A 23,500-nucleotide genomic window follows, 5' to 3' on the forward strand; every position below is an offset into this window, starting at 1 on the left:
TGAGTTGAAAATAAAGCACCTTGAACCGAACACATGGAAGAACTTGACATTTGGCTTGCGATTATTCAAGATTTCATATGGAGTGATGGAAAATCTCTTGTTGATGAAGGTTCGGTTTTGGGTATAGCAAGCAGCAGCAATTGCATCAGCCCAGAAGTACAGTAGTAGAGAAGCGAAACTGAGCATGGTTCGGGCCACTTCACACAACAAATGGTTTTTCCTTTCAACTACGCCATTTTGCTATGGAGTATAGGGAGCAGAGAAGTTGTGAGACACTCCCTTTTCAGCAAGAAATTCTTCAAACTCTTGGTTTTTGAATTCCAGCCCATTTTCACTTCGGACATTTCTAACCACCTTTCGCAGTTGAAGTTCCACTTGCTTTATAAATGCTTTGAGGTTTGGAGTTGCCTCTGATTTCTGTTTAAGAAAGAAAACCCAGGTGATACGTGAAAAGTCATCAACAATTACTAAAATGTACTTACTACCACCGATGCTTTCTATGGCCGAAGGACCACATAGATCGATGTGAAGAAGCTCAATAGGTTCGATGATCTTTGTGTTGACAATTGTGGGATGACTCTTTCGGCTTTGATTTCCCATCTCGCATGATGCGCACAAGTGTTCCTTATCAAATTTGAGAAGTGGAAATCCTCGTACATGATCATCGATAACCAACTTGTTGATATCCTTAAAATTGATATGTTAGAGCCTTCGGTGCCATAGCCAACTTTCTTCAGAGTGTGCTTTCGTTAAAAGACAAACAGCTGGCTTTCCTCGAATTGGGTTAAGATTTAGAGGATACATTTCTCCTTTTCGCTTGGATTTTAACAAGACAACCTTCGACTTCTTTTCAACAATCTCCGAACCTTCATCATCGAACGAAACCTTCAAGCCAGTTCCCACAACCAGTTGAGAGACACTGATGAGATTGTGTTGCAATCCCTCTACATATGCTACCTTCCGGATTGAGAATTCATCGTTTGTGATCATTCGGTAGCCTTTGATCGTGCCATAAGAGTTATTCCCGTATTTGACACATCCACCATCCTTAAGAGCCCGAAACTCCCTTAGCTCTTCCCTCCTTCCTGTCATGTGACGTGAGCAGCCACTATCAATGTACCATTCGTCGTCGAACTACTCGTCACTTATAACCTGCAAAAATCAAGGAGATTTAGGAACCCAAAGTTGCTTGGGTCCACATGAGCCTTTTACAGAACAGGGAATGGCAATAGAAAGATCAACCATATAAGTTCTTTTTATTAGTGTGGTTTCGTCTTTCCTTTTGATGGTGAAGACCTTGAGTTTGTTTAAATCAGATTGAGGATTTTTGTTTTGATTCTTAACAAACTTGTTTTCGTGTTTCGTAGGGTTAGCTGACGTCTTCTTTGTTTGCGTCTTGTCTTCAGAGACGAGCTTCCCTTTTCCCTTGCTATCCTTGACATCCTTGTTAGGATTATGCTTTGGTAGAGAATGAGGAGAATGGGTTTAGAACCGAAGTTAGGCTTTCGGTTCTTGTCACCACTTGATCTGGGACCGAAACTAGGCTTTCGGTTCGCTTGACTGCAGGATTGGCAGTGAGGGCATGTATCAGAATTATCCTTTGATCCTGCTTTCTCCTTGAGATTTGACGCCTTTTCTGTGCGAACATAATTGGAGTTTTGGGAGTTCCAAAACCGCTTCCTTTCATTGAGATTCTTTTTATATCTTTTGTTTCACTGGCGTTTTTGTTCAGCAAGCTGCTTTTAAGACTTGTGTATGTTTGCCCTTGGCTTTGGTCTGTCAGCATGAGTTTCGCTCTTCAAGGAAGAGATTTCGATTGCAGCCTTCATTGGTTCGCTTGGAATTTCTTTGGTACCAATTGTACTTGGCTTATCAAAGCTTGAAGGATTGTTAAGTGGTTCTGCCACATATCTACCCTTGAATCTCCTTGAGGTTCGCTCCGACAGACCTACTGTTTCGTCTGCATTGTCAATGGGAGCTGACCAAAAGAAATTATCACACCCATCAACGTTGTCTTCATCTACCAAAGAACTTAGCTCAATTGTTTGCTTCTTGGTAACTCCAGTGGTGGCATACACTTGATTCGGTACTGTTTGTACTTTTTGATAAACCACTGCCTTCGGTTTCATAACTTTGGATTTATCTTGGGATAACCGAGCAAACTCAACCGAATTCTCAGATATATAAGACCTTTGGTAGGTTCGGTTGCGCTTTTGACAAATTCTGAACAGTCAACCACATCCTCTACAGAAATTTCACTCATATCACTATCCTCGTCAAATTCAGAAGTGTTTTCTACATTTATCTTGTTTCTGAACTCAACTTGGTACTCAACGAATCAAATTTCTGTATGATTTCGGTCTTGATTTTCAATTTATCATTCTCGTCCAAAAGATTTTTAAGCATGTCCTTATGGTCTTTGGACTTGATAAAGGACTCGATTTTGTCCAGACCAATCCTATAGGCGTCAGAGATGTTATCTGAAGAAACAATAGATTCACAGTTATAACCATCAATATCAACTTCGTCCTCCTTTAACTCCAGGAAGGGCAAACCTTGGTGTTTCAACCATTTCTTTGTCAAGGATAAAAGTTCTTCTATATACCACATTAGCTTGAAAATATATTAACGTCAATGGCTTCTTCTAATTCTCAGCAAATGATTTCAATGCAAATCGCAAATAGTGTGGGTGGCCCTACACGTGCCCCATTACTAGTTGTGGAAGAATATGATCACTGGAAAGTTAGAATGGAGAGATTTCTATTTTCCAAAGATAAAGGTGAAGAAATATGGAGATCTGTCACTAAAGGTCCACATGTTCCTGTAAGAACAATTGTAAGAGATACATCTGCTCAGCTCATGAGAGAAGATGAAACTCATCCTGCTCCTTTGACTGCAGATGATATTGAAAAGCTTCATGCTGATCAAGTTGCTTTCTCTGAAATGGTGTTTGGTGTTCCTCCCTCACTCTTCGAGCACATCAAGTTGTGCAAATCTTCCAAAGAGATATGGGACACGCTTCAGGACCTAATTGAAGGTTCCGAAAACATGAAGGACAAGCGCCTCACCTCAGTTGTCAACGACTTCGACACCTTCACTACCAATCCAGGTGAATTTGTGGCCTGAGCTTCCAGCCGTTACCGAATCGTTGTCAACAACATGACTGCTCATGGGATTGTTCGAACTCCTTTGGATTACAATCTCAAATTTATTAACAGTCTCGGCAAAGGATGGGGAAATGTGAAATCTTGTCTCCAAAGCAATGGTTCCTTTAAAAAGTTGAAGCTCTATCAACTTTTTGATGAACTTCAAGGACATTAGTCAAATGTTGCTCAGAACATAAGGGAACTCTCCGGAGGTCCTCTTGCCCTTGTCAGTTCCTTTGAACTAACTATTCTAAACTCATCTACTTCGGATCCCTTCACACCCATTGTTCCATTGGTTAAAACATCCGCACCTACCTTACCCACACAAACCAATCCTATTGATGAATTCGAAGCCATGAACTCTGAACTCCGTTTTCAACAGGAGTTCACCCTACTCTCAATGAAGTACAAACGTCCGTTAAATTCCTCTTACAAACCATACCAAAACCGATTCAATGCTCCTCACCATAACAATCCTCAACCTCACTCAGCTCCGGAACCTAAACCAACTTCCGAAAATCCTCCAGCATACAAACCAAACATCACTAAACCAAACACTACTCTGGAACCCTCTCAGAATTCCAAATCGGACAAACCAAAGATTGTGTGTCATAAGTGTGGACATGCAAATCATTTTGCCAAAGATTGTCTGGCTGATGCTCCACAAAAACCAAAAGTCAAGGATTCGGCGTACTATGTCCGAAGAGCACAAGAAATGGCTGAAAGTGAGAAAGCATTTGTTACAACGATTTCAAGAGATGTTGAAGGATATTGGTCATCCAGAGATGATGATGACATGGTAACGGGAAGAAACATGTTTCTAATGGCAAGACAAACGATTGAATGTGATGAAGGATATTGGTCTTTTGGGTCCGAAGATGAAGATGATGCTACTGAACCTCACCACTGTTACATGGCTACCAATGATCCACATGGCCGAAGCATCGTTCAATAGGTAAAATCTATGATCTCTAATAATAATTTTGATTTATCTCTCTGTGAACCTTATCTGACCCAAATCCATACAGATATGAGCACCATTTATAAAGCCTATAAGCCTGCTATAGAAGCCAGTGAGAAGAAGGATTGTGAACTAAATCGTCTTAGGTTACGTTTTGAGGATAAAAAATTGAAAATCGAGTCTTTAGAGCATGAGCTTGTAATGTCAAACGATGAATGTATCATTTTGAAAGATAAATGTGAAATCGTCTATTCTGAACGAAATGTTTTAATTGCTGATAACAAACGTCTCAATGCAAAAATAGATGCTTTGCATAATTCTGTAGATATGCTTGAAGCGGACATTCGGATGACTTACAATTTTCGTCATCCATGGTCTAAAGCACCTGGTCTCGGAAGCGAGTTTCTGAAACTAATTGTTAGTCCCTTGAAGGAATTGCAAAACTTGACATTCATGGGAGAGGTTTCGAATATCAAACATTCGGACACCCCTGTTTCTCCCTTGTCTCCACTTCCTGAGACTACAGACCATTTTGAGTCCCTAATTCCTGAGTTTAAACCAATAGTTGTCACGTGTCCTGATTCCACGCCTCTTCCGCCTCTGAAAAACCTGGACCTGATTCGGACCACGGATTTTCATCATAGTCTTACAAATTGTGTAGACTATGTTCCTAAAAGTAATCACGTGAACAATTGTGTGATTGAAGAAATTAATCTGGTGACAACTGAAACTACTGCTTCTGAGGTTGTATGGGCATCCTTAGATGAAAAAGTTCAAGTCTCAAGCTGTGTGTCCTCTGATTCTTGCGAATCGGATTCCTTAGTCATCTCAAAAACTAAATTGGTTCCCATTTCTCCTGAGTTTAAAAATCCATCTGTAGGACAAACCTCGAAATCCTCATCTCATCCTAGAAGAAAACCAATGCTGAATAGGAAGGATATTGTAGATCCTAAAGTAGAAGCTCGAAATACGCTTAAAAAGGAAGTTAAGACTAGACAAAATTCCAGGTTCCTTGCGAACTCCAAACCAAGTTCATCCCGGAATTCTCATGCATCCACTCATAGTCAAAACTCTTTTCTTCCCACTAAGATTCTCAAAAGACCTTCCGAGCCTCTTTTTCATGTAGAACCTAATAAAGTCATCAGCTCAACTCAGTCTCAAGCTCGTGTAACTGCCAAATCCGTCCGAAATACTCCAATAGAATCTCGGACTGCTTCATCTGTCCTTATTGCAAAATCTGACGGCACAATTTTTAAACCAAATCTTTCAAAAACCAATGTGTCATCAAGAAAATCCACAAATGAAAAGAAAACATCTTCAAAATCTTCCAAGAAAAATCATGTGTGGAAAGTAAAAAATCCCATTGCTGAAACAACAATTCCGGAGGAAACAAATGTTACCAACCCTCCGGATGTCAAACGTCCAAAGAAGACAGTTCGGAACCTTCAAGTCATTGAATATGACTACTGGATAGATGAAAGGACATTAGCATTTTGTCTGTTTCCAAAGAATTCCAAGAATATCACCCAGAAACACAAAGTTGTTCCTAAGTCACAATCAAAGTCCAAAGCCCGTGTCTACGTCCCAAAGTCTAATTCGGAGCCTAAAAACTCCATCACTCACTAATTTTGCAGGCACTTTGTGCTTCGAAGTAAGAAACAATATGGTATATTGATAGTGCTTGCTCCATGCACATGACGGGGCAGAAAGATTTTCTGCGAGATTTAAAGCTTTCTCCAAATGCTGGTTACGTGACGTATGACAACAATTCCATCTCTCAAATTCATGGTTATGGAAATCTCACCAACGGAAACTTCTCTATTTCACATGTGGCTTATGTGGCTGATCTAAAACATAACTTGATACGTGTTGCTCAACTCACTTATTCAAATCGACGTGTGGATTTTTGCAAAAAGTACAGCTATGTAATGACCGAAGATCGGAAAGATTGTTTAATCAAGTCGCTTCGTAACAAGAAAATGTACCCTCTCGACATCAACATGATTATTGGCAAACCGCAACTCTGCCTTCTCTCCAAAGTTGTTCCTAACGTCAGTTGGTTATGGCACCGAAGGCTCGCTCATCTAAACTTTCGGCATATGAATGATCTTGTATCCGGCAAAATGGTGAGAGGTTTACCTCTTCTCAAATTCGAAAATGATCATTTGTGTGCTGCTTGTGAGTGTGGTAAGCAATCAAAGAAGGGTCATCTTGTTATCATCGAAAAGTCAATTTCGGAACCATTGGAGCTTCTATACATTGATCTCTGTGGACCATCCACTGTAGAAAGTCTTCATCATAAGAAATACATTCTTGTGATTGTTGATGATTTTACAAGGTTCACTTGGGTCTTCTTCCTAAGGCTAAAATCTGAAACAGCATTAGAGCTCATAAATTTCATCAAAGGAATAAAAGTTCTTACAAAACTCCCAGTTAGGAGAATCCGAAGTGATAATGGATCGGAATTCACTTATACCACCATTGAGAACTTTCTCACAGACAAAGGAATCGACCACAACTTCTCAGCTCCTTATACTCCTCAACAAAACGGTGTAGTCGAAAGACGCAATTGAACTCTCGTTGAAGCTGCTCGATCTATGCTGAATTTTGCAAATCTACCACTCTAACTTTGGGCTGAAGCTGTGTCTACTACTTGCTTCATTCAAAATCGGAGTATCATCAAGAATGGTCGGAAGCCAACAATCTCATTTCTACATGTTTTCGGAGGCAGCTTCATCAAGAACAACCGTGATCAGCTTACCAAGTTCCAACCTAAAGCTGATGAAGCCATTTTCATTGGGTAGTCTTCAAAATTAAAAGCTTACAGTGTTCTTAACCGGAGAACTCGTGCTCTGGAAAAAAGCTTCGACGTTACCTTCGATAACAACTTCGTTCGGAATTCTGGCCCTACTCATGTTACAACTCACATTATGGAGTTAGATGCTCCTCCGCCAGGATGTCCGAACCCTCAAACAATTCTTGTGACAACCGTCAAATTCAAGTCAAAGTCAAAGTCAACAAGTCAAACCGGTCAAACTTAATTAGTACTTGTATGTTAAAAGTTATTCTATATATAAAAATGTGCATTTGTATGTCGAGAGTTCAAGTGTCTCGGAGAATCTATGTGTTTAGCAATGTAAAAACCCTAAAAAGGGAGTAAAACGCATCAAAACACGACTATGGACCCTTTTGGGAACTTAAAACAATCATAAACGAAGCATAACAGGGTTCACGAACCTTGCATTACGAGATTATACGATAATAATGGCTAAGATTAAATCTCTCCGAAATCTCTCCAAGTATGTGAAATCTCTCAAGTATGTGAAATCTCTCCCAAATCTCTCCAAGTATGTGAAATCTCTCCCAAATCTCTCCAAGTATGTGAAATCTCTCCAAGTATGTGAAATCTCTCCCAAATCTCTCTCAAAATCTCTCTCAACTTTTTATAGTCATTCGGGTCATCCCGACCCTTAACTTGGCCAAAATCCGCTTGAATCGGGGAGTTATATCGAAAAACAGCTAAATAGGGCCGAAACCCTCTTAGGAACCGAACCTCTTAGGAACCGAACCTCTTAGAACCGAAACCCTTCTATTAGGACCGAAGCTCCTCAGAACCGAACTACCCAAGATCCGAACCGAAGCCTGAGAGCCGAACTAAGCATGCAGGACCGAAACCTCCCTACAACCGAAATAGGCCGAGCCCTCGGTCCATTTCGGTTCCATAGCAATTTCGGACCGAGCCTCCACCTTCGGTTCCTCCTCTCGCATCTTCGGTCCCTTCCTTCTCCCACTCTCGGTTCTTACCTTCTAAGAGCCGAACCTCGCAGGTTCGGTCCTTAATGCTCGGTTTTCGACTACTTTCGCTTCCTAAGCCCGTTTTTGACGTTTTTGACGGGAATTTTTCACCAAATTCATATTTTTACCATTTTAAACCCCCAAACCTCATACTTTATTTATTTCTCAAAGATTTATTAATTAAAATCATTATTTTATATTAAGAGGAGTATTCTACCCCACAAGTGGGTGAAGTGTGCCCACTTGCCTCCCTGTGTCATCCTCTCATTAGCCCAATCTTATCCACATCACACAAACCAAGGTAAACATCATTTCAACTTGCAAATTGCTCCAGCAACCTTCCCTATATAAAGAAATCCCTGGAGGATTTCTTGGTTTACCTTGATCATTCGAAACTTACACACTTCTCTTACCCCTCAAGAAAGCTTCTTTTCTCTCTACTTCCAGCCATTTTTTGGAAGTGTTCTTGAGCTACTACTTCACTTCTTGGTATGTATTTCATCTAAACTCAAGTGTTATTCCATATTTTCCTAACACTCTTGGATCATGTACACACATTTTAACACCAAAGAATCGTTCTTAGGATCATCCAAGCTTTCACGTGTTCATCAAGTGTTCTTGATTTGATACTCCTTGTCTTCGACCTTCCATTCTTCAAGAAATCACTCAAGGTAAGTTCATACCCCAACATTTTCCAGTTTTCTTTAGTTTTCAGGGGGGGGGGGGAATACAAGTTAAAACACCAAAACATATTTAAAACTTAACTTGACAGCTTACAACAGAAAAGTTGTTACCTGTTCACGAACTGTTTTACCCAACTTAAACATAATATTTTTAAAAACTGTTTCATATGCAAATAGTTCAGGTTTATACCTTTAAACTTACTACTTGTACATCTCCATACGATTTGTCTACAATTTATGATGATTTTTACAAAACTGTCTGTCACTGCAGCACCAAAGTCGGACCAGGTTGTGAAGATTAACATTTTCACCCTGGTTTGAGACCACCAAAAATTATAGGAAAATGTATGAATACAGTAGAATCTTTTTCCAAACTCTCCGAATTTACGGATTCAGTTTTCGACTTACGATGATTTTTCTATAAATATTCTAAAATAGTGACAGTTTAGGGTAAAACTGTCAAACACAAGTTTAAGAGTTATTCACACCTTGTAACATGCTGAGCAAGGTGTGTACGATTTACACTTAGTATTTTAAATGCAATTTTATGGAAATACAAAGACATGCATAACAAGGTTTCATTCAAACACACAACACTTTTGATAAACTATAATAGGTATAGTTTGAGCACTTCTTCTAACAAAGAAAACAGTAACACAATCGATTTACAAAACGGGTATTTCATTACAAATTACGTGAACTTGTTAATAAATAAATTTGTGAGACAGTCTCTTTCGGGGTACTCTTGTAGTTATAATCAGAATCTCCTGGAGGGAGAGCGTGATAGTTGTGTATAGATCTATATTGGGTCTGACAAACCCGCACCTAAGCTGCTTGCAACAGCTAGACCGGCAGGTCTGGGGTGACAAGTGTCATAACATTCCGACTCCTAAAGAACGTCGAGTACGAGGTCTTTGAGTTTTAGTATGGTTATAACATCTCACATGGGAAATTAACAAAACACACAGTTCACGGAGATTTAAGGAGTTTTATTTAAATATAAACCACACATACACACAAGTATGATGATTTACTTTCATACACTAAGTCTTGGTTCAGTTAAGACTATAACAACCCTTTAGAAAATATTGGATTTTCTGGAAACAAACTTGTAACAAACAAAAAGGAACATCATTCATTTCTCATTCATAAATTGCTTATGAACTCACCAGCTTTATGCTGATACTCTTTCAAAAACAATTTGTATTCTCAGGTAATCAGTAATACAGGTAACCACAAGATTTTTGAAGGCAAGACGCTAAGGCGCAGATTTCTTTTGAACTATTTTGACATCATATGTAATTTATTTGGAACATTTATTTTTGTAACGATGTAATCTTTTAAATTATATTTATGATGGTTGTGTTTACTTTCTTCACTATGGTTATGATACTGAGCATGACGTCCTCCGCCCCCGAACGTTTCCGCCATTCTGGTTTGGGGGTGTGACAGATTGGTATCAGAGCTTTGTTTATAGTGAACTAAGTATATCGAACAACGTAAGATATACAAACTATAAATACAACGGGACAAAATTCTCTAACGTAGCTTTTCAAAAGTACTTTAAAATAAGAATTAATATTTTTATAAAAGTATTCGCACAATCACACATACTAATTCAGTATCATAATGGCAATAACATAAATGTATCAAGACAAGTTGAACACCATGATTCAGCTTCGGGGTATGTAGTCAGATCTTGGATGAATATAGCCTGATCAACTATATTTAGCCAAGGTAGGACCAATGTATGCCGAAGAAGGATCATGATGAACAACAAGTCTTCAACTAACCAAAAACTTCGAGAATCAAACATAAAAATACTATAGGAGTATTTTAACTTAAAAACCGTAATAAGCACATTATAAATTGCGATAACTAACTTCTTATTCCCAAAATTTCTCGCGACATCCTTCTTATCCCTATTCTCGTATAGGCACAATGGCAGGATTTCACTTACCGGGTGATCCCTATTTCCCCAACCAAGGGAATGATGGTTGGATTGTGGAAGACCCAGAGGAAGAACCCGAAGAAAAACCCATGGAGGATGAGGAACCCATGGAAAAGGAAGAATCCGTAGACGGTGAAGAGGAAGAAGACTCAGATGGAACCGACTATGAACCCGAAGTTTACAATCCACACCCTGCCCCTATTCCTCAGCAACACTTCCAGGGCCCGACGCCCCAATGGGCCGAAACTATACATCGACGGAGCCGAGAGCAAGGTCAAGAACCTCCCTATGGCATGCAACGAGGTTTCTACAATCTCAGTAGAGGAGGGTCAGCCGACCGAGCCCTCCCTGTCATAGTTCACCGTGTCACACGCCACGAAGAGCAAACAAGAGTTAACACCCGACATCTCATGGAAGTAGGTGCCACCAGCCAAGTCAACTCTGTTCGCCTTCGCCGGTTAGATGACGACCACGATCGGACTCGAGACCGCACCGAGCTTCTTCGACGGAAAATGGCTGCAACCCAAGCTGAAGTGCAAGAACTCCGAGAACACCGAGCCACTCTAGAAGGACGTCTGGCAGAAGCAGAGCGCCAAGCGGCGGAATCCAGAGCCGAAATGAGGAACTTCGTGTCTACACTCCGTGATCCTCAGAAATTCAACCGCCGCAAGTAGTGCTTGCACTGCTCGCTCCAGTTTAATCTAGTTTTGCGGATAAATATTACTATTATTTTCTAGTATTTTATGTCCGATCTCGCGATTTAAGTGTTTACACTTCCGGGATCAGTTAGGCGGTCAAAATTTTCCCATGCATTGATGTAGCATAGACCCCTAGTCGGGTCAAATTTTTCCCCAATATTGTATACTAAGTTATATCAATGAAATTGACACGCTATTTACTTTATGACATCAAGTTCATGGCAAGGGTTGTTTTCAGATTAAATTTACTGGTGTCCGATTTATAATTGTTTGGTGTATAAATCAAAGTCATATATAATTAAGACCATGTCGACCTATAAATGGTGGTTCTGCCTTGGATCCTGTTCCTTGTTTGGTTGTGGGCCCAGGGCAGACCCATTATATTTGAAATTTAATCCTAATTATATATAAATATTATACCTCAAACGATCGATGGATGGGCCCGGTATGGATTCTATTACAGACATTTCATGTGGATCAAAACTATCAGCATTCATAAAGTCTATATTTCATTATCTATAGACCTCTAGTATGAATGGATTCATACAAAATCTTTAAAAGTTGGAATCATGATGCATATAAAGAAATAATAATGTTTAGTTTTAACTCTCGACTTGTGAGTATTATCAAAGACTTATTGTCTTTTCATTCTTGATATGGCAGAAAATGCCACCTCGTAGAAATCCTAGACTCGGCGGCGCCGCTGGAGCTGCAGCGCCACCACCACCTCCACCGCCCCCTCAGTTTGACCCAACAATGTTCCACGCTGCCATGACGGCCGCAGTGGCAGCCGCGATAGCCCAAATCAACCCCAGTAATTTGGGAGGTGCGGGTAGTGGTGCCTCAAATTCTAATAACGGGGACGGCCAGGGACACTCGAGAGAGTGTACCTACAAAGACTTTACTAACGGCAAGCCCAAAACCTTCAACGGAAGCGAAGGTATCATAGCCTTTCTACAATGGTTCGAGAAAACCGAGACCATTTTTGAAATATGCGCATGCCCTGAAGCAAGCAAGGTCAAATTTGCTGCATGCACATTCTCTGAAAGGGCCGTCACCTGGTGGAAGGGCCACGTCAAAGCACTAACGCTCCCGGTGGCTAATTCGATAACATGGGAAGATCTGAAAACCATGTTAATGAAGGAGTACTGCCCCAGGGGCGAGATACAGAAGCTGGAAGAAGAATTTTGGGGTCTTAAAATGACAGGCTCTGACATCCTGTCGTACACCTCAAGGTTCTACGATCTAGCCATGCTGTGTCCTGGGATGGTTCCTACTGAAAGCAAGAAGGTGGAAAGGTACATATAGGGACTATCTCCCCAAGTTCAAGGAAACATATTGGCCTCAAAGCCAATTACCTTTGACAATGCCAAGGAACTGGCACAGCAACTCATCGACCATAAAGCCAACCATGGCACTGTGACGACCACCTCCGAGCAAGCAAAAGGTGGAAACAACAAAAGGAAGTTCTGGGATAAGAAGAAGGTCCAACCTGCTCAAGACCCTGCCAAGAAACAACAAGTGGTTGCTGTGCACGCTGCCACAACCACTACTAACCCAACTCTGATAAGGCAATACGCCGGGAACCTACCCAAGTGCAACAAGTGCAACTATCACCATAACGGTGCATGTCGTGAAATGCATTGCACCAACTGTAACAAGTGCAACTATCACCACAACGGTGGATGTGGAGAAACAGGACACTTTGAAGCGTAACTGCCCGAAGGCAAGAAACCCCAACCCTAATGAAGTGGGCAGAGTGCTGGCGATAGGTCATGAGGAAGCAGTTGCAGATCCAACTGTGGTCACCGGTACGTTTCTCCTCAACAATACATATGCATGCATTCTTTTCGATAGTGGCGCGGAGAAAAGCTCCGTGAGCCACCAATTTAAACGCTTTCTTAAACAAACACCACAAACACTAAAAGACACATTCACCGTAGAAATGGCTAACGGAAAAACAGAGAACACTAACGATATTTACACCGGGTGTACCCTCACCTTAAACAATCACCCTTTCCAAATCGACCTTATGTCGGTCACCATAAAAAGTTTCGATGTTATCATTGGCATGGATTGGTTATGTCCTAACCATGCGGAAATCCTATGTCACGAAAAGGCCGTTCGCCTTAATCTGCCGAGTGGCGAAACTCTCATCGTCTATGGCGACAAACCTAGCTCAAACTTTCAGATCATCTCTTGTGTCAAGGCTCAAAAGTATCTCCGCAAGGAGTACCACGCCTTCCTAGCCCACATCGTAGACAAGGAACAAGGAGTGAAAGACATCAAGGACATTCCAGAGGTCTGTGATTTCCCTGATGTATTCCCGGAAGACCATCCAGGAGTGCCCCCTCCTCGACAAGTCGAATTCCAAATCGACTTAATTCCTGGAGCTACCCCCGTAGCCAAATCGCCATACCGTCTAGCCCCAGCCGAAATACATGAATTATCCAGTCAATTAAACGAACTACTAAACAAAGGGTTCATTAGGCCAAGCTTCTCGCCTTGGGGAGCACCGGTCTTGTTTGTAACGCCCGTGTTTCCGGGCTCGTCATTAATGATGATGTGATAGTCTAGGTTAACCTTTGTAACCCGTCTTGAAATAATAAAGATGTATTATTGGAGTATTATGTGTTTTGTGCTTAATTATGTGACTTAAATGAATTAAGGATAAAAATAAGCGTCAAAATGAAATGTTAGATAAACCCAATATCGATACATGAAGACGTAGTGGTCGTGACGAGGTTTCCGAATATATAAAGAATGCCGAAATCCGAGTTATAACGAAGAAGTTATGACCTGTCGAAGTTTCGCGACAGAACCGGCACGACGCTGAATGACGTAAAATATGAATTTAATATAGAGCGATATCTAGACTTAGTAATCTAAACGAAAGTCGAAGAATACGTTAAACCGAGAGCGTGCATAAAAAGAATGCCCAAATCTGACTTCGTGTGAAGAAGATATGATTTTTCTAAGTTTCAGCTTAGTAGTATGCAGCCCGAAACTCGAAATTGAGATCGAGTGATATTTAGCCAAAACTTTCTAAATGAGAATTGAAGATCTCATCGATAGTAGTCGAACGTTAAAAAGACAGACGAAAACGGATGTCGGATGAAGAAGTTATGGATTTATAAAGGAGTTTTCATGTCCCGGCCTACTAAAAATAATATAATAAAAATAAATTCAAAATTAGCCAACGGAGTCTAAACGAAAGTTGTAGAGCATTATCTCACCTACGCGTGGATATAAAGAACGTCAAAAACGGAGTTCGTATGCGAAAGATATGAATTTCTGAAGCTTGGAACACATTATTCGAGGCTGTGTCAGAACTCACGAGGTGAGCACAGTGCTCACGACGGGAGAACAGACTGGACGTCCTCCAGAGCAAGTGGACGAATGACGAACGCAGTGACCTACTGTGCTCACGACGTGAACACTTAAAACTCACGACGTGAGTTCAGAATGTTGGCCCTATAAATAGAATTCAAGGGGCAGCCGAGATTGGTTGCTCAATCTCTTCTCTCTCACTCCCGATACTCTCTCTAAGCCCTATTTTAACCCCCCTGAAGCCCCGGTATCATCCCGAGACCCGAAGCAAGTCCCGAAGCCCCAAAGATCCCGAGAAGTGCAATTCCCGAGCCGAAGCTCTGCCAGCGAGAAGCCAATTTTTGTGAAGATCTTCCAGATCTACCGAAGAATACTACTTCTACAAGCCGTAGTGTTGTCCGATCATCTTCTGATCAAGTGAGTGTATATTCGTTTTCTTCTAACACATAGATATGAAGTATTCTTGTAAAATACGTGCTATGTGTTTGTATATTATTTGTTTATTTGAACTAGTTGTTGCATGGATGTTTTGTACAGGTTTTAAGCTGTATATAAATGTATATATTTTATCTACTAATATGTTGGGTAGAACATGGGTAGACAGTTGGTGTGTGATAAAATAAAATGATGAGAGGCCTCGATGTTGTTGTTGATCTAGTCATCTAGCGGAGTATGGATGACGACCACAGACTCTTTCTAGACAGTCCAGTGGAACACTAGCAGGCTCATAACCTGTAGGTGTTGTGAACGATGTGTTCACCGGTCTACTCTATCCCCCTCATGGTTGCCTTTAGGACATCTATTGCTAAGGAAGCCCCTATGCAGTAATGTCTGTCCCGATGAAAATCCTAGATTAGGTCCCTTGTAATAGTTGTTGTTTTAGGGACATAAAGTGAGGATAACGGGAATAGGTAATCGGGTTATTGTTGGTTGGTGAAATTAAATATAATTATTTATTATGGGTTGAAAACCCTATATGCTCACCAGGCTCCCAAGCCTGACCCACTCAGTTTCCTTATATTACAAGTAGTGGCACAAGGGCATAAGTTGGATGGCATTGTCAAGATATTTTTGGATTATAGACGTGTAGTTATGTATAACTGTTGTAAGGTCTATTTTGTATTGTTTATGCTTTTGGTCTGTATCGGAACATGACATCCCGAAATTTTGTTATATAATGGAAATACATTTCTTTATGAAATGCTTTGATAAATTTTATCATATTTTCTTTTGGGAACAAATTTTGCAACTCTTTTAATCAAAGGATTACTCTGATTTTATTTAAAAGCATAAATGAAACCGGTCTTTTCTGGCCGTGATTTTGGGGATGTCACAGTTGGTATCAGAGCATTAGTTTAAGCGAACTAGGAATTTGTAGGATTTCTAGACTTAAACTTAGAATGCTAAGTGAAGATTTTGAGATAGTGTCTGTTATGTTTTAGACACGAGCACTAGTTTATTTTAGGAAAGTTGCCTAAAATGCTTTTATGTGCTAAATGTTATATGTTTTCCATATATGATATTATTTGTTCGGATCTATGGTTTGTTGCCAACCGGATCTGGAAACCTTATGTGTTTAGGGTTCTAAGCGTAGGACTACGGTATTAGAACTAGCATGTAAACGTTTCGGATTGATAAGGATGATTTAATTATCTATCATGGATGAGGATCTAAATTCACCTTATTCGGTGTATAGATCAAGTATGGAATGAACAAGAAGCGGAGTTGGAAATGCAAACAAAAACAGGAATCGACCACCTGTAATCGAGCAAATACCTGTTGTAGCTGCTGCACCTGAGCCAATAACAATTGCTGGTGTACAATTGATGATTCAGACGATGTTGGATCGTCAGATGGAAGAAACTACACGTCTGCTTCAACAAAATCGTGAAGAACCTTCAATTCAAGTTGAAGAGCCCGAAGTGAATGGAGGGCCGTCGGAAGGAGGAAACTTCAGTGGGACTGTTGGTCAAGCCAACCCACCGATTGTTAGGCAAAACAATCATGATGGAGGAAATGATGGAAGAGGATGTAAATACAAGGATTTTATGGCATCTAAGCCACCATGTCTATCCGGAAGCCCGACGCCGGTGCAAGTTATGGACTGGATCTCCGAAATGGAGACAATGTTTTAAAGTTGCGAATGCAGCAACAGGCAGAAGACCGCTCTTGCGACCCCTTTGTTAAAATCTGGCGTGTTGAGTTGGTGGAAGCTGTTAGCTGACTCTATGCCCAAGGGAGAAGCGAGCAAAATGTCTTGGGAAGACTTTGTGGTTCAACTCAAATTGCCATACTGCTCCGAGCAGGACCTTCTGGAAATCAATAATGAGTTTCAGAATTTAAAGAAGGGAAAAATGAGCGTTACTGAATACGCTACAAGTTTTACAGAAAAGATGAAGCTTATTCCATACCTAGTTCCAACAGAACTCTCAAAGGTCAATAAGTTTGCCCTCGAACTACCAGCAGACTATGGTCCAATGGTTAAGCAAGCAACCACGTTGAAAGCCGCCATCTGGGCTGCTAAGAATGTTGAGACTCGGATCAGGGAGAAGGGTCTGGAGAGATCAGAGGTTGGTGAGAAGAGGAAGTCTGATGGGCCTTCAGGGTCCAACAAGAAAAATAAATTCTCAAAATCTGGTTCGAGAGGAGGTGGAGGAGGCGAAGCGAAATGGTGCGACAAATGCAAGAAGAAGCATCTTGGGAAATGTGGCGGGGAAGCCACATGCTTCAAATGTGGAAAGCCATGGCACTATGCCAAAGAATGCACCCTTACCAAGAAAGTGTGCTACGGGTGTGGTGAGGAGGGGCACATCTCAAGGGATTGTCCGAAAAAGAAGGAGGCAGTAAGACCCAACATTCCACCAAAGCCGAAGGCGAGAGCCTTCCAGATGACACTGGAAGCTGCTAAAGAAGAAGCCGATATCGCTTCAGGTACCTTTCTCGTAAACAAATTTCCTGCCCAAATTTTATTTGATTCTGGAGCCAACTACTCCTTTATTTCGCATGAATTTTGTAGAAAACTAGCTTTGCCTGTTGATAGACTTGATGATGCTTTATTAGTCGAAGTTGCTAGTGGCAAGTTTGTACCTGTTAGCCATCGTATGAAAAACATCTTAATCGACCTGAATGGGAATAAGTTCCACGAGGAATTGTTGCCTATCGAACTAAATGGGTTCGACATCGTGCTGGGAATGGATTGGCTTAGCGCCAATGATGCCGAAATAATGTGCCGAAAGAAGATAATAAAAGTAAACCCACCAGGGAAGGAGTCATTTGTGGTGCATGGGGACAAACGCAGAGTAAATTCTAGAATCATTTCGCTAATGAAAGCCAGAAAGTGTTTGGCCAAAGGATGTACATCATATTTGGCATTCGTGATCGATGCTAAGAAGGAGAAAAAGGAGATGCAGAGCATTCCTGTCGTGTGTGATTATCCGGAAGTATTTCCCGAAGATCTTCTCGGATTACCGCCTGATAGACAAGTGGAGTTTAGAATAGACTTGTTACCAGGGACGACACCAATAGCAAAGGCACCATACCGATTAGCACCAACGGAGATGAAGGAGCTGATGATGCAACTTCAGGAGTTATTGGACAAAGGTTTCATTAGACCTAGTTCATCACCCTGGGGAGCTCCGGTGTTATTCGTAAAGAAAAAGGACGGGAGTATGAGAATGTGCATTGATTATAGAGAGCTGAACAAGGCAACAATAAAGAATAGATATCTGTTGCCAAGGATTGATGACCTGTTCGATCAACTACAAGGTTCAAGTTATTTTTCAAAGATCGACCTAAGGTCAGGATATCATCAGCTGAAAGTAAGAGAGCAGGATATCGAGAAGACTGCATTCAGACCACGATATGGACACTACGAGTTTTTGGTTATGTCGTTTGGACTAACCAATGCTCCAGCAACATTCATGGATTTAATGAACAGGGTTTGCAATCCGTTCCTTGATAAATCTATGATAGTGTTCATAGATGACATTCTGATTTATTCGAAAAGCCAAGAGGAGCATGGCAGACACTTGCGAGAAGTATTGGAAGTCTTGAAGAAGGAGAAGTTGTATGCTAAGTTCTCCAAATGTGATTTTTGGATTCGAGAAGTCAAATTCTTGGGTCACGTGGTCAACCAAGAAGGAATAATGGTTGATCCAACAAAAATCGAAGCTGTGATGAAGTGGGAACAACCAAAAAGTCCCTCGGAGGTCCGAAGCTTTTTGGGATTAGCCGGATATTACCGAAGATTTATCCAAGGCTTTTCTTCGATCGCTACTCCATTAACAGCTTTGACTCACAAAGGAGCTACTTATGCTTGGAGTGATAAACACAAAGAGGCATTCGAGTTGCTAAAGAAGAAGCTATGTGAAGCACCGATTCTTTCTCTACCCGATGGAGTTGAAGACTTCGCTGTCTATAGCGATGCGTCTGGTGTTGGGTTGGGTTGTGTTTTGACCCAAAGAGAAAAGGTGATAGCATATGCGTCTCAACAGCTGAAAGAGCATGAGAAGAACTACCCCACTCATGATTTGGAGTTGGCAGTGGTAGTATTTGCTCTGAAATTATGGAGGCATTACCTCTATGGCTCGAAGTGCAAACTTTTCACTGATCATAAGAGTCTCCAATATCTCCTTAATCAGAAAGAATTAAATATGAGGCAAAGACGATGGCTAGAATTACTTAAGGACTACGACTGTGAGATACTTTACCACCCCGGTAAAGCCAATGTTGTTACTGATGCTCTCAGTTGGAAAGTCAATCTTGAAAGAAAAAGGCCAAAAGCGTTGAGAATAGAAGTTGTCTCGACAATTGTGGAGAGTATAAAGAAGGCTCAAGGAGAAGCTTCAGAGAAGAATGACCGAAAGGAGGAACGTTTGGGCAAAACGTTAGTGTTTGGTACAAACAATCATGGAATGAAGGTATTCCAAGATCGTATTTGGGTACCTAAGTCAGGAGGAATAAGAGATCTTATGATGAAAGAAGCTCACAAAACCATGTACTCAATTCATCCTGGCAGCACTAAAATGTATAGGGACCTGAAACCCTATTATTGGTAGCCGACGATGAAGCTCGACATTGCGAAGTATGTGGCCGAGTGTGTGACCTGTGCAAGAGTTAAGGCACAACATCAGAAACCATATGGGAGTTTAGAACCTTTACCTGTGCCTATGGGTAAGTGGGAAGACATCACAATGGATTTTGTCACTAAACTGCCCAGAACGAAGAATGGTCACGACATGATTTGGGTGGTCGTTGATCGATTCAATAAGAGTGCGCATTTCATAGCAGCCAATGAGAAATGGCCTATGGATAAGCTTGCGAATTCTTACGTAAAGGAAATTGTGAGGCTTCACGGTATTCCGTTAACGATTGTATCAGATCGTGACAGTCGTTTCACCTCGAGGTTTTGGAAGAGTCTACAAGAGGAATTGGGTACCAAGTTGTGTTTGAGTACAACTTACCATCCACAGACTGATGGTCAGAGCGAAAGAACGATACAAACACTTGAAGATATGCTGAGAGCATGTACCCTGGAATTCCAAGGTAACTGGGATGAACATTTACCTTTGGTAGAATTTTCCTACAATAATAGTTTCCACTCGAGCATAAAGACTAAGAAGTTGCGATGCAAGATGGTCGACTTAGTGCTTGTCCGATGGAAACATACGAATGGGCCAAATCTCACCTGGGAGACGGAGAGTGACATGATGAGTTGATATCCGTATTTGCTTGTTGATGTGTGATTCCGGGGACGGAATCATTCTAAGGTGGAGAGAATTGTAACGCCCGTGTTAACGGGCTCGTCATTAATGATGATGTGATAGTCTAGGTTAACCTTTATAACCCGTCTTGAAATAATAAAGATGTATTATCTGAGTATTATGTGTTTTGTGCTTAATTATGTACCTTAAATGAATTAAGGATAAAAATAAGTGTTAAAATGAAATGTTAGATAAACCCAATATCGATACATGAAGACGTAGTGGTCGTGACAAGGTTTCCGAATATATAAAGAATGCCGAAATCCGAGTTATAACGAAGAAGTTATGACCTGTCGAAGTTTCGCGACAGAACCGGCACGACGCTGAATGACGTAAAATATGAATTTAAGATAGAGCGATATCTAGACTTAGTAATCTAAACGAAAGTCGTAGAATACGTTAAACCGAGAGCGTGCATAAAAAGAATGCCCAAATCTGACTTCGTGTGAGGAAGTTATGATTTTTCTAAGTTTCAGCTTAGCAGTATGCAGCCCGAAACTCGAAATTGAGATCGAGTGATATTTAGCCAAAACTTTCTAAATCAGAATTGAAGATCTCATCGATAGTAGTCCAATGGTAAAAAGACAGATGAAAACGGATGTCGGATGAAGAAGTTATGGATTTATAACGGAGTTTTCCTGTCCCGGCCTACTAAAAATAATATAATAAAAATAAATTCAAAATTAGCCGACGGAGTCTAAACGAAAGTTGTAGAGCATGATCTCACCTACGCGTGGATATAAAGAACGTCGAAAACGGAGTTAGTATGCGAAATATATGAATTTCTGAAGTTCAGAACACATTATTCGAGGTTGTGTCAGAACTCACGAGGTGAGCACAGTGCTCACGATGTGAGAACAGACTGGACGTCCTCCAGAGCAAGTGGATGAATGACGAACACAGTGACCTACTGTGCTCGCGATGTGAACACTTAAAACTCACGACGTGAGTTCAGAATGTCGGCCCTATAAATAGAATTCAACGGGCAGCCGAGTTTGGTTGCTCAATCTCTTCTCTCTCACTCCCGATACTCTCTCTAAGCCCTATTTTAACCCCCCTCCCCCCCCCCCCCCCCCGAACCCCCGGTATCATCCCGAGACCGGAAGCAAGTCCCGAAGCCCCGAAAATCCTGAGAAGTGCAATTCCCGAGCCGAAGCTCTGCCAGCGAGAAGCCAATTTTTGTGAAGATCTTCCAGATCTACCGAAGAATACTACTTCTACAAGCCGTAGTGTTGTCCGATCATCTTCTGATCAAGTGAGTGTATATTCATTTTCTTCGAACACATAGATATGAAGTATTCTTGTAAAATATGTGCTATGTGTTTGTATATTATTTGTTTATTTGAACTAGTTGTTGAATGGATGTTTTGTACAGGTTTTAAGCTGTATATAAATGTATATATTTTATCTACTAATATGTTGGGTAGAACATGGGTAGACAGTTGGTGTGTGATAAAATAAAATGATGAGAGGCCTCGATGTTGTTGTTGATCTAGTCATCTAGCGGAGTATGGATGACGACCACGGACTCTTTCTAGACAGTCCAGTGGAACACTAGCAGGCTCATAACATGTAGGTGTTGTGAACGATGTGTTCACCGGTGTACTCTATCCCCCACCTTCGGTTCCTCCTCTCGCATCTTCGGTCCCTTCCTTCTCCCACTCTCGGTTCTTACCTTCTAAGGGCCGAACCTCGCAGGTTCAGTCCTTAATGCCCGGTTTTCGACTACTTTCGCTTCCTAAGCCCGTTTTTGACGTTTTTGACGGGATTTTTTCACCAAATTCATATTTTTACCATTTTAAACCCCCAAACCTCATATTTTATTTATTTCTCAAAGATTTATTAATTAAAATCATTATTTTATATTAAGAGGAGTATTCTACCCCACAAGTGGGTGAAGTGTGCCCACTTGCCTCCATGTGTCATCCTCTCATTAGCCCAATCTTATCCACATCACACAAACCAAGGTAAACATCATTTCAACTTGCAAATTGCTCCAGCAACCTTCCCTATATAAAGAAATCCCTGGAGGATTTCTTGGTTTACCTTGATCATTCGAAACTTACACACTTCTCTTACGCCTCAAGAAAGCTTCTTTTCTCTCTACTTCCAGCCATTTTTTGGAAGTGTTCTTGAGCTACTACTTCACTTCTTGGTAAGTATTTCATCTAAACTCAAGTGTTATTCCATATTTTCCTAACACTCTTGGATCATCTACACACATTTTAACACCAAAGAATCGTTCTTAGGATCATCCAAGCTTTCACGTGTTCATCAAGTGTTCTTGATTTGATACTACTTGTCTTCGACCTTCCATTCTTCAAGAAATCACTCAAGGTGAGTTCATACCCCTACATTTTCCAGTTTTCTTTAGTTTTCAGGGGGGGGGGAATACAAGTTAAAACACCAAAACATATTTAAAACTTAACTTGATAGCTTACAACAGAAAAGTTGTTACCTGTTCACGAACTGTTTTACCCAACTTAAACATAATATTTTTACAAACTGTTTAATATGCAAATATTTCAGGTTTATACCTTTAAAATGACTACTTGCACATCTCCATACGATTTGTGTACAATTTATGGTGATTTTTACAAAATTGCCTATCACTGCAGCATCAAAGTTGGACCAGGTTGTGAAGATGAACATTTTGACCCTGGTTTGAGACCACCAAAAATTATAGGAAAATGTATGAATACAGTAGAATCTTTTTCCAAACCCTTTGAATTTACGGATTCAGTTTTCGACTTACGATGATTTTCTATAAATATTCTAAAACAGTGACAGTTTAGGGTAAAACTGTCAAACACAAGTTTAAGAGTTATTGACACCTTGTAACGTGCTGAGCAAGGTGTGTACGATTTACACTTAGTATTTTAAATGTCATTTTATGGAAATACAAAGACATGCATAACAAGGTTTCATTCAAACACACAACACTTTTGATAAACTATAATAGGTATAGTTTGAGCACTTCGTCTAATAAAGAAAACAGTAACACAATCGATTTACAAAACGGGTATTTCATTACAAATTACGTGAACTTGTTAATAAATAAATCTGTGAGACATTCTCCTTCGGGGTACTCTTAAGTACCACAGTAAAGTCCTGTAGTTATAATCAGAATCTCCTGGAGCGAGAGCGTGATAGTTGTGTATAGATCTATATTGG

The sequence above is a fragment of the Lactuca virosa genome, chromosome 3 (assembly GCF_052849685.1).
Source record: "Lactuca virosa cultivar CGN04683 chromosome 3, Lactuca_virosa_CGN04683_v6, whole genome shotgun sequence".
NCBI lineage: Eukaryota > Viridiplantae > Streptophyta > Magnoliopsida > Asterales > Asteraceae > Lactuca > Lactuca virosa.